Source organism: Coturnix japonica, chromosome 25, assembly GCF_054131305.1.
Source record: "Coturnix japonica strain WE chromosome 25, WE-NBRP24, whole genome shotgun sequence".
Lineage (NCBI taxonomy): Eukaryota > Metazoa > Chordata > Aves > Galliformes > Phasianidae > Coturnix > Coturnix japonica.
In genome coordinates this window covers 415,778-428,790 of record NC_140687.1, presented here as the reverse complement: position 1 = coordinate 428,790, position 13,013 = coordinate 415,778, and the positions used below count along the sequence as shown (strand labels likewise).

Sequence of the window (13,013 nt, the reverse complement as noted above, 5' to 3'; positions counted from 1 at the left end):
GATTTTCCCTGTAGTGGCTCTCTAGGCCATATCTAACACAATATTTAAACATCTTTTCCTTATCCTTTTTCCTGGTTTTGGGATCATTTTAACCCGTCCTCCAACTCATACACTAACCACCAATGATTACATTATTTGATGAGGGTGTTCTTGCTTAGAGTCCCTCCCGGTTCCCCAGCAATATCCCTCCGATATGCCAATATACATCCTAAGAGACTTTCTTAGGTATCTCTTTCCCTTATGTTCGTACACACACGAGGAGGGGGAACAATGGTTCAAAAACAAATTTCGTAAAGTTAACATGTTAAATCGGAGGTAACACAACCCTATTGTTTCTCTAATCTGGATCATTATCACATTTAAACTGCGGTATTTTCTACAACAAAAGCAACAGGGTCTCGATACTAATTGTGGTTTGCCTTTTGTGGGCTTTTTCCCCCACCCGACTCCATATGCACTTCACTAATATGTGCGTTACAATTGCCACAATACTAACAACAATTAATAAGACAAAAACATCGTAACAAATACAAAAACATCGCAACATATAGAACATAGAGGTGTTCCGCTTCGTCCGTCCCCGGCCGTTTCCCTCGCGGGAGGACAGAACCGCGGGTCGGGACTCCTCACTCGCCCTGCAGCTGTGCTGCGTCTCACTCACAACCACACTCACACAGACTGCACAAGACCGGTCTAGTATCTTTCCCAAGGGGCTATCTTTGGGCACAGTGTTAGGGACCCTTTTACCCTGTTATACGGAGCTCCTATTACCCATCCCTCCGGAGTGCTACTGTGAACTACCCAGCTCACAGGCTCCCACACTCCGATTCTCGGATTTTTGGGCCCAATCCCTCGGGAGCACCCGCTCCGTCTCTGGGATTAAATAGGGGTGTACTGCTGGCACTTCGTCAAGTGCGCAGGGTACCGTACACCAACAGCTCCCTCCCGAGACTCTCGCTTTCAGCACCGCAGCCGCTTCGTCCGTCTCCGGCCGTGCCCCTCGCGGGACAACGGAACCGCGGATTGGGACTCCGCACTCACTTCGCACTAGAAGTGCGTCTCAGCCACACACGCTCAAGAGTCTCAACCTAAGATAAGAATTAAATTCCCTTACCTTGATCCGTGCACGAATTTTCCGGGTCTGCAAGGGTTAACACCTGTGCCTGCCTAGCCCCTTGGCTTTCACAGAGTCTGTCCTTTATGTAACAATCTCGGTTTCCTATCGGCTGTCCTGAGAAGTCACCGCACCACCCAGATTGGACCGCTAAAATCAGTGGAGTGCACTTATCCTGTCCAGTGCAGTGGGGAACACCCCATAAAGCGATAATGAATCCCGGATGAGCCCCCAAATTGTTGGAAATATCCTCAATAATTTTTGGTCAGGACGGTATCTCTGATAAAAGCAGTTTTTATTCGCGATTGCAATGGCGGGCACCCTGATGGCAGAAGCGCACTTATGGACATGATGTTACAGTTTTTATACCTTTTCTCCCAGATGTTTTCCCCTCCCATCTCCCCTTTGGTTGGGTATTACAATTTTACCCGAGGTTTGCATTTGTTAAATTTGTTAGTTCACTTGCTATCTTGTCAGTCGCCATCCTGCTGTTTCTGTCTCCACGATGTCTCGGTACTCTTATCGTATTGATATGTTGATTGCCTTCAAAGCTTCTTCCATTCTGTCCTAGAGGCCTTTGTTAAACAAAGAGCCCGGGGAGGGGGTGATTCCAGTCTTTCCCGATATCTCTTCAGGCACATCCTAAGGTATGTCACGACTTGTATATTTTTACAATGCGTACAACAAAACACTAAAACATACATTGTTGCTAGTTTATACAGGCATATTGTTAGTTCTATTTCAGACAGCTGGACAGACAGGAGCTGCAGTCTTTGTACGTAATAACTTCTACCTAATAACTACAAACTGCTTCACTTATATAATGAGACCTTGAAATAAAATATTCTTATCTTATTCTAAATGCAGAAACAACATTTGATTCCCACAACACTAAGAAGGATACATGCTTATGATAGAAGCAAAGCTTTCATTGCACAGTAATAAAATGTAATGGAATACTGGCGGGGAGGTTCAACCTCTACTGCCATCCCACTAACATCTGCCTCTGATGTCATGGGCTGACATAATAAAATAGGAGGCATTACTTTCAGAGCAGCCCTCATAGATGCATCACAATGGGGTCCCATGTTTTACAATAAGATAATAGCAGAATGCACAGTAAAAGCACAAAGTACTGTTATTTTGTTGAAAAAATAATAATTACACGGAGCAAAGAAAAACATGTTAAACAGACCCACAACTACTGGTAATGGACATGTAAGCAATGGAAACAGATATGACTGTTAAAACTTTCGTTTAAGATCTGTCCCAAAACATCTGCTAACGTGATCATAAGAATTTAATCACCCCTGATTAAAAAAAGTTACATTTCCTTCAACAGGATATTTAGCTATTGCTACCAAACAAAGCAAAGAACTTTTTAATTAAAGCTTCACATCCAACAGCTGTAGCAGTATCAAAGACTTTGCTTCTCCCTTTAAGCAAATAGGAAATACGAGCTGTACCGCACAACATTTGAAGTCTTTCTTAATAGCTCAATACTACCACATGCAAAACAAAAGCATGAAACCTGGCAGGACTTTTCAATTCCTGCTCTATTTTTCCCAAGGCACCAGACAATACAGCTGATTTTCATAATCCTTGGAAGAATCACAACACCTGCAATTCAAGTACAATGCTTTCCACCATTTCCATTAATCAAAAAGACAAACATCTCAAAGCTTCAGGAGAATACTGTATTCCATTGAACCTAAACTGCACTATGCCGAACGTGGTGGAGTTACAGAATACACTGATTTTTAATAAACATTAGTTTTCCTGAGCTCTTCTGGTAAACCAAGCTCAGATTCTGACACTGAAAAGGAAATTCTCATAAAAACTAACCTGGTATTTACTTTCGGGCTGCTAAGATAACACAAAAACATTTCAGATTTGGTGTTGAGGAGACAATTCTATTTAGGCATGAAGAAATTAAGAAGAACAGAGAGTACTTCTGAGGTTATCAGAACAGGACTAGGGAAAGCAGGAGGAACAGAAAAACAAGGACAGGAACTACATGAAGAAGGACTGTGCTAACACATTTCAAGAAAATTACTAAGACAGAACTAGAAACACAGGAAGGGAAGAGAATGTATTTTTATGTAACTGATTACACTACAAAGTTTTGCGTGTAGATGAAACAAGATATATCCATATCTACAGGAATGAGAAGAGTTAACCAAAAGCCTTATCCAACTAAAACAGACCCTGCTGCCCTGAGTCTTCTGTTCACATCCCACTGAATTCAATTCTAAAAAGGCCCTGCTCTACAAACGATATGCAATTCTGAATTGCAGACTTGAATTCAGTAGTACTACTGGATGGATTTTAAACCTCAGACTGAGTCTTGGGAATACATCCAGAAAAATCTCAACAGTTAACATTAATCCAAATCAAAGAAGAGATATGGAAAAAATCTTTGAAGAGAACCTGAAGTACAGGAACACACAGTTCATGTTAAGAGATTAGAAGTACTCCTGAAAATAAAGAGGAGGAAGCGTTGCAGCAAATAAAACCAAAGGAACAGAGAAGGAAATGGAAGGACAAAAGTTAAGAGGTAAACAGTGAAATAATTCCCCTGCCGGGAAGAGAACTTTCAGACATCCAGGTGAGAAGATTGTGACAGACGGATTCATTTACTCAAGTAAGACAAATAAAGAGGATGTGCAAAACGAAGACATCACAAAGACAAGGGCAGAAAGCAGAAGATGCAAGTAGACACACAGCAAAGAGTCCAGAATTTCTATTGGGGTTTCATGGATTTGTTAACATAACCTTGTCTGAAAAACAGAGACTCTTGGGAAGCAGGCAGGAATACTCTCAAGTTTTGCAAGTTACTCAAAACCAGGAAAGTCTATCTAGTAAAAGACTGGACACTTCTGAAACCAGAAAATAATGCAACACAGGTTTTGAATCTATGTCTATTCAGTTGAGGCAGAATTCAGGCAAGGTGAGACAACAGATCTCAGACTAGAGGACTCCACAGGCAAAGCAGCACAACGGAACAGAAAGCAAACAGTGCAGAAGGACAAGCTGAATCAAATTACTTCTGAGTGCCAACTACATACTACTGGAGACAAAGTACAAGACCCTCAAGTCTTGTACCAAACTACAGCACTTGCTATCAAAATTGGAATCCAAACTCCAAAAAGTTACCTATTATTTCTTTTATCCTCCTACAGTCCCATAGCCTCAAAGGGCACCGCTTTACCCTGACTAGGCAAGCTCTTGCTTTTAACTTCTATTTAGGGCTTCATTTTTGGCCATGATGCCCACACCACTAAGTGTATCATATTTGAGATTGCTGTAACTCCTGGGGGTACAACATTGTTTTGCCCAGTTTGTGTTAAAGCCAGAGTTACAGTTTTTAATCAGTCAATATCGTTGCACTCTTAGCTCCAGTTTTATTCAATTTCTTGCCAGAGTAACCCGGCAGGTACAAGAATTTCTGTATTCCTGCTTGTTTTCTTAGCTTATGTTTAATTAATCCAAAAAAAGGGAACCTTTTCTCGTTGGGCAGTAGCATCTACACTGTTACAAAACCATCTATGGGTAGTAAGAAGCACCCATATCCACGAGGAAACAAACCTAAATATCCTACTTTCCTAAATACAATTTCCCATTGCAGTTTGCACACTGCTTTCCTTCCAGTGAGGTCACTCCCAAGTACACTGCCCGGTGCAACTCAAGGGTAGGTATGGCCAGCCATACGGACCACAAACCCACACAGAACCGCAAGGTATCGCTGCACAGAAGACTTATTAGGACCCTTAGACAAGGATCTGGGGAAAGTCGTATTCTTACAGCAGCTTCTGGGTAAAGCTCCTAGCCACAGCTCGGTTCCATTGCAAGAGTTCTGTTCAACACACAATGTCCTCTGGTGCTGTACCGGAGACTGCCTCTTGCTGGGACATACTCGTGGGGGAGAGGAGTGAAAGGAACGCCAGGACAGCAAGGGAGGGATGCCTGATGACAAGGGTGTGCGAATGTCCCCAGCGAAGGAAGCAAAGAGAGCCGGCAGAAAGCGATGCTTCATTAGCGTAACAAAACACAGCCCCCATTCCTCCCTCCCTCCTCCCCCGCACCCCTTCCCATCGCCATCCCCCGGGGGCAGATGTGCCATGAAAACGAGCTCTGGGCGTGATCGTTGTGGGAATTCCTGCCTTCCTGAGCCTGTGCGGAAGAGGCGAGAGCCTGGCTGGAAGCCATCCGGGCAGCACCGCGGTGGCAGGAGGTGCACCAAGGCCATCCTGCGGCCAGCTCCGGGCTGAGGGCACTCGGCGTCCTCTGCTCTACGCGACTCCGAGGAGCCCGGCTACCTGCACCAGAGCTGGGAGCAGCCTGCTCCGCACCCAAGGTAGGTGCCCTTCGTGGCTCGTGCAGAGGAGCGCACGCTTCCTGCCCCCTGCCAGCAGCACCGGGAGAGGAGCTGGGAGCGGCCCCGGACGGGGCGGAACCCGCACTGCCGTACCCCAGGCGGGACCCTGGTCCCGGCTCCAGCTCCCGCTCAGCGCAGCAGGTTTGCTGGCCCAGACGGGCTGCAACCAGGGCGGCAGTTCATGCAGCCCGGGCTGGGCTCCGAGGGGCACGGGAACGGGCTGGGAGCTGGGACAGTGAGGAAGGGAGCAGAGGAGGTCAGCGTGCTCTGCTGCCCGGTTGGATCTCTGTAACACAGCGCAGCTGGGGCTGCAGTTCTTCCTCTGGGCCACGGGAGACACGAGACGGCCTCGCTCTGCAGCTGTGCACGCGTGGATTGACGGAAGCTTTAAACCCCCCGATGCCTCCTTTGGAGTGTCTAAATGTGAAGCCTCCAAGTGGAAATTTGCACTCGCCCTGCTCCTCCTCCCCGGCAGCCCCCAGCTTCTCTTCGGGGACCCTGCGGGCAACACGTGCCTCTGGCGACCCTTGAAATAGCGTCACCTTTTGTTTGCTGAGCGCTTGCCTGATGGCTCAGCTGGGGTTGTGCAAAGCCCTGGCAAGGCTTTTGTTCAGGCTGTCCCGGCAGCTGCAGATGCCTTGAGCACACAGCTGCGGGCCCTGAGCACGTTCAGCATCTGCAGCAGCTCCGGCACTGGGCTCTGGAACAGACGATGAGAAGCTGGCAGCCTGTGGGCTGACTGGAGCACGCGTTGAGAACACGGCCGAGCAGCAGCAGGTCAGTAAAGCACAGCCCAGGTGCCTTCTGCAAAGGGCACGCGCTGCTGAGAGCGTCCCCTGGCAGTGAGCGCAGTCTGCGTGCTCGGCTGAAGAGGGAGGGAGGAATGAATTTATTGATATCATGCAGGTGTCCTGGAGTGCTCTAACAACTGCTTAACAAGGCTGTTGTAACCACGTGGTTGTTTATTGCCTTAATTGTTCTGTTTAGCACTGCTGCTATTTGATAAGTTGCCTTCACGGTTCAGTTAAAATTCCCAGCACAGCATCGGCTGGTGGTGGCTGTGACCGTCACAGGCTGGTTTGGCTGCAGTGCTGTCAGATACTCTCTCTTCTCAGGAGATGGAAAAATAATCTCCATGTGGTTGGATGTTTTGTTGATTTATTGTTGTGTTTAAGTAAGCCATCCTATTTATTTGAGAAGTGTGAACCATCCAGTTGACTCCTCGCCGTTTTGCACTTCCTTACCCGAGGAATGTGAGCCATCACCACTTTTAGGTAACATCAGCAGTAGGTGGTTTTGAGAACTACATCAGTCACCTTTACAGAGTACTTTTCCCAACCCTTTTCTGAGGGCTTGCTTGATTTCAGCAAGCCCAGGGCTACTTCCACTCCTGAGAGGATGTACGGACATCTGCCAGAGGATTTAATCCATTTGCCACCAGGTGTTCCCTCACGGATCTGTGGAGGTGGTGCTCCAGCAGGCTTGCTGTGTTTGAGTGTTGGGGGCTGCATTCACGGTGTTCTTCCATGAACCAGGTGCTTTTCTGCACCTCCTGCTGGATGGTTGGATGGCCATACCATTTTCTAACAGTATTTCTGCATCTCTTTCCTGGGTAGCCATCCCCTTTAGGCGTGCTTGCAGTCAATCAAAAGATCCCCCAGTTGGCACAGGCTGTCCTTGTTGTATGTCCTCAACTTCCTTCACCACTCAGACCTCCAATAAAACTCCCCTTTCCCATTCCTTCTGTATCACTCTTCAGTTTCCTTAACTGCAGCTAGGGCAGGCAATAAGCCGTCATTCTGCTGCCTCTGTTTGCCTTAACTGTGTAGAGGCAGTGCCTTTAATTAGTGCTATGGGTGCAGTTTTGCATCTGTTTGGAGCCAAACCCTACAGGTGGAGGATGTGTGGCCTAAAGGATTGTAGGCGACTCGGGGAGGTCTTCGTTTATTGTGTGAATAAGCATTACCTGCACAACTTGCACCACGTAGTGCAGCAGAAATATTGTGGAATATCAGTCGCTTTTGATTCTGGGAGGACCGGTGCAGTTCTCCTTTGCTTCATATGTCACTTCCAAACCCGACACGATGCTGATAACACCTTTCCCATTTTGCATCCAATTACTGTCCCCAGTGACCTCTGCTTTCTGCTCAACTACAGCAGTCGCCACGAGAACATTCACAGAAGAATTTGGGATGCGCTTCATGTCTCTTGTCATTGGTTTGTTTCCCTTCTTGCCATCCTGCAGACTTTGCCCATTGGTCACAAGTGGATCCAAACACAGCATAGACTCCTAAGGGAGAAGCAGGACTATATTTGTTGATATAATAGGGATATGCTGTAGTGATTTAACAGTGACACAGCAGGATCGGAGGTGGCTGGATACACTTGGTTATTTACTGCATGGAGGGTAGGGTTACGCACACACCTACAGGAGGCCCTCCCATTGAGTCACGAGGCTCAGAGTAGTTCCCCTTTTTTTCTCATGTCTTCAGACCACAGAGGTAAGGAGCTAGGATGTGGCTGGATCCTCTCCTAGTCCCAAGCTTGGTCAAGGCTTTGTGTGGAAGGAATCATACGTGCACAGTCCCTCTAAGACAGAACCTTAGAGAATACATGAATGCTCCAAAGTAACCACGGGTGTCTTACAGAAGATCTGTATTGAGAAGGAGTCTTGATGTCAAGCTGCAAGGGATCTCTGTGCAGGTGTGAGCTGCAGAAACAGCCCTGCTCGAGGGCAGGTCCTGTGGTGCAGCCCGCTGCTGTGCAGCAGAGCTGGAGGGGCACTTGGGCTGCTCCCTCTTTTGGGGTAAGATGACTGCCTCCTTGCCGTGCTTTGTCTTACGTCCCCTCTCAGTCTCAGCTGTTGAACTAAGTGTCAGCTACCAGTTGTTTCGGCCTCCCAGTCTGAGACAGCTTTGTGACGGTTCATCTCTTTGAGCCAGACTGTTTCCTGTGCTGCAGCTCATTGTCTTCTTCTGCAAGGCTGGGCAGTGCCCTGCAGAAGGGCTGAGCTGGAACTGGGACTGCTGCATTCCCTCACAGCTCCCCTGCCATTTCTCTTCTCTCTGCAGGCTCCAGTTCAACTTCTGCCTTCCAGCCGTGATCATCCCAGCCTGCAGGAGAGCAGCAAATGGCCGCAGCACATCCAGTTGAGGTAGGGGTTGGGGAAGCAGGCAGGAGAGGCCAAGGGACCAGGAATGTGAATGCAGGGGAAGAGGGAGGTGCCCTCAGCCAGCGTGTGTGTGCTGGGGACAGAAAAGCAGCTGGGGTGTGAGGTTCTGCCCTGTGCGAGCTGCTTGCCTGGGCCTTGGCTGTTCCCAGCAAGGAGCCTCTTTGCTTGCAGGAGCCCGTGAGCTTTGAGGAGGTGGCCGTGTATTTCAGCAGGGAGGAGTGGGCGCTGCTGGACCCTGTGCAACGAGAGCTCTACCGGGACGTGATGTTGGAGACATACCAGTGTGTGGCCTTGCTGGGTGAGAGCTTGTCTGCCTTTCCTCCTCGTTAGGGCACCTTTGGCTGTGCAGAATGAGCCTCTGCAAGCCGGGCCTTGAATAAACACCATGCAGCTACATATTGACTCACACCACAGTGCCAGCAAGAAAGGAGATACTGAAAAGCATGAGTTTCAGAAGGGATTAGTATGCACGGCACTCTGATCAAAGCCACAGAGTCAGTGCTGGCAAGCAGGCATCAGCCAGGAGGGAGAAAACCAGCCCTTGTGTTGTGTGTTGCTTGGTGCCACCAGCTCCAGCTCACAGATGAATCCCTGGTTACTGCTATGGAATTGAGGATTTTCCATGCAATTGCCATCAACATTTTGATGCCTTGACCTCTGGTAGACTGTAAGAAAACAAATAAGCTGTTGTAAAGTTAATTTGAAAGAAAAAATATCCCTTCACAATGTTCAGAGATGTCAAAACATTCTTTGCTCCAAGGGAAGCTGTAGGCACAGTGTCATTTAGACCTAAATGGTGGTTTCTCCTTGGGGAGGGGCACAGAGTGGAACTGTTGAACAGGCACTGTGCCAGCATGAGGGAAATGCTCTCTTGTTCCCTGTTTCTCTCCCTGAAGCTCCACTTCCAGCCCCCAAGCCCATGGTGATCTCCCTGCTTGAACGAGGGGAAGACCCCTGGATCCCAGATGTGCGTAGCCCTGAGGCCATGCCAGGAGACCTCAGCCCAGGTGAGGTGGTGGAGGGAAGGGGAATGTTGGGACTGTAAGAGCCTTCTCTGCCTGTGTTTTATTTTGGGCACCGTGTGCTATTGCTGCATTTCCTCTGTCATCCAGCAGCTGATGGGATCAAAAATACAAAGGAGGTTCCGCAGAGAAACTGTGTAGCGGAAATGCAGCGGAATCACATCTCTGTGGAAGAAATCAGAAGGGATGTCCAGGAAGTCCTGCAGCAAGGTCAGGGTGAGCACATCAAGAAGCCCCTGGGAAAGCGTCTGGGAATGACACTGAGGAACCCAGTGGACTTCAACATAGGTCCAAAGCAGCCTGAGGAAACCAGGAGCAAGGATGTGTGCCAGATGAAAAAGCAGAATCCATGCACTGAGTGTGAGAAAAGCTTTAAACTGGATTCCAGCATCACTAGCCACCAGTGCACGCACTCAGCAAAGAGGCATTACGAGTTCTGTGATTCTGCAGAGAGCATGAAATGGAGACTCCACCCCACTGGCCAGCAGTGCATGTACACAGGAGAGAGAGCCTCTGAGTGCTCTGACTGTGGAAAGACTTTTACGGACAGTGGGAGCCTCACTTCCCACCAGTGTATCCACAGAAGAGAGAGACTGTACAAGTGCCTTGAGCGAGGGAAGAGCTTGAAAGGTAGTTCTAAACTCAAAATACACCAACGTGTCCACACAGGAGAGCGACCGTATAAGTGCCTTGAGTGTGGGAAGAGCTTTAAGGATAGTTCTACACTCAAAATACACCAACGTGTCCACACAGGAGAGCGACCGTATAAGTGCCTTGAGTGTGGGAAGAGCTTCTAAAACAGTTCCAGCCTCACCATCCACCATCACATTCACACAGGAGAGAGACCATATAAGTGCTCTGAGTGTGAGAAGAGCTTCATAAGCAGTTCTTATTTGAAGCGCCACCAGCGCATCCACACAGGAGAGAGACCATATAAGTGCTCTGAGTGTGAGAAGAGCTTCATAAGCAGTTCTGAATTGAAGATGCACCAGCGTGTCCACACAGGAGAGAGACCATATAAGTGCTCTGAGTGTGAGAAGAGCTTCATAAGCAGTTCTAATTTGAAGCTCCACCAGCGCATCCACACAGGAGAGAGACCATATAAGTGCTCTGAGTGTGAGAAGAGCTTCAAAAGCAGTTCTAATTTGAAGCTCCACCAGAGCATCCATACAGGAGAGAGACCCTGCAAGTGCTCTGAGTGTGGGAAGAGCTTCATAAGCAGCTCTGAACTGAAGATGCACCAGCGTGTCCACACAGGAGAGAGACCATATAAGTGCTCTGAGTGTGAGAAGAGCTTCATAAGCAGTTCTGATTTGAAGCTCCACCAGCGCATCCATACAGGAGAGAGACCATATAAGTGCTCTGAGTGTGAGAAGAGCTTCATAAGCAGTTCTTATTTGAAGTGCCACCAGCGCATCCACACAGGAGAGAGACCATATAAATGTCCTGAGTGTGGGAAGAGCTTCATAATCAGCTCTGAACTGAAGATGCACCAGCGTGTCCACACAGGAGAGAGACCATATAAGTGCTCTGAGTGTGGGAAGAGCTTCATAATCAGCTCTGAACTGAAGATGCACCAGCGTGTCCACACAGGAGAGAGACCATATAAGTGCTCTGAGTGTGGGAAGATCTTCATAATCAGCTCTGAACTGAAGATGCACCAGCGTGTCCACACAGGAGAGAGACCATATAAGTGCTCTGAGTGTGAGAAGAGCTTCATAAGCAGTTCTGAATTGAAGATGCACCAGTGCATGCACACAGGAGAGCGACCCTATAAGTGTCCTGAGTGTGGGATGAGCTTTAAAAGGCGTTCTGAGTTGACACTGCATCAGAGCATCCATCAGGAAAAAGAGACCCTGTGAGTGTCCTGAGTGTGGTAAGAGCTTCAAAGGGAGTTCTGAATTGAAGCTGCACCAGCATATGCACACAGGAGAGAGACCATAGCTTCTGTCAGACATTTTAGAACATTTTGGCCAGGCCTGCATGCAGGGAGATGCCTGGGAACTTGTCTTTTCTCTCCCTCAGAGAATCCCATCTGCTGTGTTACCAGAATGTCTGCACCAGTGAGCTGAAATGGCAGGAAGCCTTGAGTGTGAGAAGGGCTTTGTGCCTAGCAGAGAGCTCCTCACACTCCCAGAAGAACTTCATGCAAAGCTCAGTCCTCATTAAACATTGCAGTCCACAGGACAGGTAGCTACTAGGACTGCATCTCCTGCAGGAAGAGTTTCTCTCAGGGCTGGTGCCTCATTTCTCATGGGAAAACCCCCAGCAGGAGAGACCCTCAAAATGCTGGAGAGCCCAGGGATGAGGGAGACCAATGCTTCTCTCCATGCAGGAAGAGTTTGCAAAGGAGACGGCATCACCGACACCCTCTGCAGAAGGGACTTAACCCAGGAGCTTCAGATGGCCTTTCCTTGCTGCCCAAAGCACTTCTCTCACCATGCCCGCTTTCCACTTCTACTCTTCCCACCAGCTGCTTTTTGATGCTGTTTCCTAGTGGAGAAGTGGTTGTGTAGGGATCTGCTGTGTGTCTGTGTGCATGTGTTGCTCTCAGTCATTTCTGAGCGCACTGATGCATCCCAGAGAAGGGTCAGCAGAGCAGTAACGTGGCTCTTGGAGGTTTTCTGAGAATCTTCTGTAGTGGAAAGAGAAGGGGGTGAATAAAGTAGCTGAGTTGTTCTGGAGCTTTCTTCACTGTAGTCTTGTTTTTGCTCTTAAAATAAATGTCAGCATGTGGAATGAGGAGAGGGAAAGGTGCAAGCAGGGTTTGGTTTTGGTGCCCTCTCCAGCCCACTGCTTGCTTCTGGACAAGGCATTTCCTTTCTTAATAGGGGAGATGCTCCAGGCCCTTCACCATCTTCGTGGCCCTCCGCTGGACTCTCTCCAAGAGATCCCTGTCTTTTTTGTACTGGGGAGCCCAGAACTGGACACAATATTCCAGATGAGGCATTAATAGGGCAGAGTAGAGGGGGAGGATCACCTCCTTCGACCTGCTGGACACGCTCTTTTTAATGCACCCCAGGATGTCATTGGCCTTTTTGGCTACAAGGGCACACTGCTGGCTCATGGCCAATCTGTCGTCCACCAGGACGCCCAGGTCCCTCTCAGCAGAGCTCCTCTCCAGCAGGTCTTCCCCCAGCCTGTACCGGTGCATGTAATTATTCCTCCCTAGGTGCAAGACAGTGAATGTGAATGGCAGCACAGCCTTCAGGCGTGTCAGCCAATCCTCCCAACTTCGTGTCATCAGCAGACTTGCTGAGGGTGGTCACTATCCCCTCATCAAGGTCGCTGATGATGTTTAACAAGACCAGACCCAGTACAGACCCC

General features: G+C 48.5%; 1 pseudogene across 1 annotated transcript in view; it reads left to right on the top strand.

The window, feature by feature from the left end:
• Nucleotides 1-12,370, top strand: part of LOC146756820 (uncharacterized) — a 188,625-nt pseudogene extending 176,255 nt beyond the window's left edge. The window contains exon 4 of the transcript XR_014937206.1: nt 10,317-12,370. The product of XR_014937206.1 is annotated as an uncharacterized LOC146756820 (transcript). The remainder of the gene's footprint in view (nt 1-10,316) is intronic.
• Nucleotides 12,371-13,013: the final 643 nt, after the last annotated feature.